Source organism: Choloepus didactylus, chromosome 2, assembly GCF_015220235.1.
Source record: "Choloepus didactylus isolate mChoDid1 chromosome 2, mChoDid1.pri, whole genome shotgun sequence".
NCBI lineage: Eukaryota > Metazoa > Chordata > Mammalia > Pilosa > Megalonychidae > Choloepus > Choloepus didactylus.
In genome coordinates this window covers 155,244,581-155,249,765 of record NC_051308.1, presented here as the reverse complement: position 1 = coordinate 155,249,765, position 5,185 = coordinate 155,244,581, and positions in this window count along the sequence as shown.

Here is a 5,185-nt window from a genome sequence, read left to right as displayed (position 1 = left end):
AAATAAGCAAGGTGAATCAGGCTTATTGCCTGGAGAGAGTTTTGAGGTTATGACACAGAGAAGAAGAACCCAGGAAAAGCCTCGTGGTCTACCTGAGTTGAGGAGATAAAACTGCAGGTCCAGACAGGCCAAGGCAAGAGGAGTTTGCAGAAAAGAGTAATGGAGAATAGACAGCCATGCATAGAGGGAGATCCATAGATCTATAGACGGTCTCCCTTTAGTACTCAGCTGAGTACTGAAAAATGGAAGTGTGTGAAGAAACTACCCAAGCCTGAGAAAGACAACACCAGAAATAAGTATAGTCATAAATTTTAACACTCCTTTTTGAATAACTGATAGAAAAAGTAAACAGAAAATCAAAGAAGATACAGAAAACTTGAACTGAACCAAATGGGCCTACCTGATATTTTTAAAACACCCTACCCCCAAACAGCAGAATATGTATTATTTGCAAATACACACAGAACATTTACCAAGAAAGGTCATATTCTGGGCAATAAACAAGTTTCAATAAATTTAAAGGGGTTCAAATCACATGGAGTGTGTTATCTGACTATAATGGAATTAAATTAGAAATCAATAACAGAAAGATCTCTGGAAAATAACCAGATATTTGGAACTAATTAACACAATTCTAAATAACCCCTGAGTCAAAATGGAAACAAGAACTTTGAATGCAAAGAAAATGGAAACACAACATATCAAAATTTGTGGGTTGCAGCAAAACTCATGTTTAGAGAGAATTTGTAGAACTAAATATCCACATTAGAAATGAAAGATGCCAAATCAGTAGACTCAGATTAAGAAATATTAAAAGAGCAAATTGCCCCCAAATAAGCATAATGAAAGAAATAATAATGATCAAAGCAGAAATCAGTGAAATGAAAAAAAAAATATGAGAAAGATAATAAAAACAAAAGTTAGCTGTTGGAGCAGATCGATAAAATTGGTAGACCTCTAACCAGACTGAACAGGAAAACAAAAAGAGATAGACAAGACACAATTTAGTAAGACTATGAATGAGAGAGGTGACATCACTACAGATTCCACAGGTACTAAAAGGATAATAAGGGAACATCATAAACAGCTTAGCGCCAATAAATTTCTAATAAATCTGTAAGATGAAACAGATAAATTTCTTCAAAGACGTAAACTCACTCAAGGAAGAAACAGATAACAAGAAGAGTCCTATAAATTTTAGAGAAATTGATGTGCAGCTAAAAACTTTCCCACAAAGGAAACAACAAGTAAGATGGCTTCACTGGGGCATTTACAGAAGAAATAATACCACGTCAGCATAAATTCTTCCAGAAAAATGAAGAGAAGGGAATATTTCCCAACTCATTCTGTGAAGTTGGTATTACTTGGATACCAAAACCAGATAAACACATTACTAAAAACAAAACAAACAAATGAAAAAATAAAACAACAACAACAACAAAAGCCACAGGCCAAAATCTCTCATAAACAGATGCAAAAATTCTTTACAAAATTTTAGCGAATCTAATGTAACAACAAATAAAAAGTACAATACATCACAACCAAGTGAGATTAATGCAGGAATGAAAGGTTTTTTTTTTACATTTGAAAAAAAGTTTTCACCATATTAACAGACGGAAAAAGAAAATTCATATAATCATCTTAGTAGATACAGATAAAGCACTGGACAAAATACAACATCCATTTCTGATTAAAAATCTCAGCAAACTAGGAATAGAAAGGAGCTTACCCAATCTGTTAAAGGCCATCCATGAAAAACTTACAACTAACATACTTAATAGTGATAAAATTAATGCTTTCTCAGTGAAATCAGGAAAAAGGCAAGGATAAATGCTTGCATCATTTCTATTCAAAATTACACTGGAGGAAATACAATAAGACAAGAAAAAAGAAATAATAAGCATCAAGATTTGATAGGAAAGAGTAAAACTGTCCTTTTTTACACATGACAAGATTGTCTATGTATAAAATCCTATAGAACCTACCAAAAACCTGCTAAAGTCATAAATTAGTTTGGTAGGGTGGCAGGATTCAAGATCAATGTACAAAATCAATGTTTTTATTTTAATATACTGGGATCAATCATTGGAAATTGAAATTAAAAGTAAACACTATTTACAAAAGCATACAAATATGAAATGTTTGGGAATATATCTGCAAAAAGATGTGTAAGACTTATATGCTGAAAACTACAAAGCAAAGCTGCGACAAATTAAAGACCTAAATAAATAGAGCAATATGGGTTCATGGGTCAGAACACTGTTAAATTTTGACAATTTAATGTCAAGATTAACAAGCTGATTCTAAAATTCATAGGAAAATGTGATGGACCTAGAATAGCTGGAACAATTTTGAAGAAGAATAAAGTGGGAGGATTTATACTACCTGATTTCATGACGTTATAATGATATATAAATCAAGACAGTATGGTATTGATGTAATGATTAATGGAATAGAATAGAGAGTTAAGAAAGACATATATATATATATTCAAATGATTTTTGGCAAAAGTGAGAAGGCAATTCAGTAGAGAAAAGATAATCTAAGATACTGGCATAGAAATAATTGGATATCTATATGCCAAACAATGAACTTTAATCCATATCTCTCAGAATACAGAAAAATTAACTGAATATGGACCATAGACTTAATTACAAAACCTGAAGCTATAAAAGATAATATATGTGTGATGTTGGGCTGGGCAAAGACCTTTTAGATACATCACATGCATAATCCATAAAAGAAGAAATATAACATACTTCATTAAAATTTAAAACTTTTGCTATTTGAGTTGCAGTTAAGAAACTAACAACAACAACAAAACAAACAGGCTGTTGAAAATATTTGCAAATCACATACCTGGATATCCAGAGTATATAAAGAACTCTTAAAACTCAATAATAAGAAAGCAACAATACAGTAGAACATGCACAAAAGATTTGAACAGACACTACACCAAGGAAGATGTATGGATGGCAAATAAGCAGATAAAGTAATCCTTAACATTCTTGGTCACCAGGAAAATGCAATTTAAGACCAAAAAGATATGTCTACACTCCTATTAGGATGTCTAGACTAAAAATATTGATCTACTAAGTCTTGGAAAGGATGTGGAGGAACTAGGACTCTCCTATACTGCTGGTAGGAATGTGAAATGCTAAAACCACTTTGGAGAACAGTTTAACAGTTTCTTAAAAAGTTAAACATACACCTAACATATAACTTAGTCATTCTGGTCTATGTATTTACCCAAGAAGAATGAAAGCATGTGCCCATAAAAAACTTGTACATAAATATTCATAGCAGTTTTATTGTAATTGCCAAAATCTAGAAACAACCCAAATACCTAGCAACAGGAGAAAGATACACAAATTGTGGTATATTCATATAATGGGATACTACTCAGCGATAAAAAGGAATGAACTACCAATACATGCAACAACATAGATGGGATCTCAAAATAGTTATACAACATGAGAGAAGCCAGATTAAAAACAATAAATCAAAAAACACGAGTGCATATTATATGATTCCATTTATATAAAATTCTAGAAAATACAAACTATAATGTACAATGAAAAGGGATATCAATGGGTGTCAGGGAACAGGGCTTTGGGGGACAGGGATGGATATGGGAATTACATTGGGGAATGGGGCAGAAGGAAACTTTTGGGGGATGTTGGATATGTTCATTTTCTTGCTTATGGTGATTATTTTACAATTGTGTACATACAACCATTTATGACAAAAACATCACGTTGTGCACTTTAAATGTGTTTTTTGTTGTATGTCAATTATACTTTAATGTGGCTATTAAAATATATTAATTATATTAAAATAGATGTTATGTAATAAGGAAGTTAATTCTAAAAGTTTTTTGATTAGAGCTATTTTGGAACATTAAGAAATTATGCAAATAATTTTTTATTTTTAAATTATCATTTAATAACCACTGATAAAATGCTTACTCTTTGCTAATACCATTCTAAGTGTTTTTCAAATATGAACTCATTTAGTCCTTTTGCTAACTCTATTAGGTGAGTATGGCATTATGAAGACATGAAGAAACCAAGGCACTGAGAGTAACACAGTTAATAAAGGTAGAGCTGGGATTTCAACCTAGGCAGTCTGGCTCCAGAGATGTAGATCTGCTTAATCTTGCTTATAAAAAGAGTTTGTTTTGACTACTTCACAGATTCAGAAAGTATGCTACAGGATTTTACTTTCATATTCTTGCCACCCACATCTTTTGAATTTTTTTTTTTTCTTTGCACACAGGTTGTTTGGATTCTTCACTTCCTTTTTATATAACACTTTAACACGTATTAAGTACTGCTTCCATCGGTATGTGCTGTGATACCCACCCCTCCCCTGCCTTAAATACCTCTGTCTCCCTATTCCTCACTTCTTTTCCAAATTGTTTCCATTAGGCAAAGCGCAGGTCTTTAGGTTTTGAAATAAATACTGCAATACCTCACCTACCCTTATCATTCCAACCAATCCATTTGCCCCTTTGTAAAGTTTCCATGGTATTCATTGCCCTTATGAGACTATTGAACACCTGATTGCATATTGCTAATGATTCTTTTCTCCTTCAGAAAATGTAAATTTTATGTTGCTAATGAGAGAGTATGTCTTTCAGATCAGAAATCATGCCTTTATCTTGTACCATGCTTGTGCAGAAATACACATTTTGGACACAGAAGTGCCAGCTTCTCTGGACCTACACAAACATGTGCCCCATTTGAAGATATATTCATAGAGTCTTTTGTGAGTCCTCCTATATAAAAAGGAGCTCAGAATATGACGGTTGGCAATACATGCTTCCCAGCCCCTCTTGAACTCTCAGAGTTGTGCTTTAGGTGTGTAACAAGATGTCCATTCAGGCATGCAGAACAGAGGCTAAATGAATTGGGTTTGAATTGTGAAAATGGCACACTTTATGTGGTTAAGGCACATTCCACATTTTTTTCTTTTTTAAAGAATGTGACATTTGTGTCAAACTGCTGAAGAGTGGGGGTCCTCTTGGAATGGATAAAAATTCATTAAACTGGATCAGCAGGGAGCCCCAGGAACCATATCTTACCCAGTTCTTCCTCCTCAAACAGTTTTCATTAACTCTCTGAGTTCTAAAACAAGCCACTCTCATTTTTTCATTACAGGTTTCATATAATTTATTGTACAT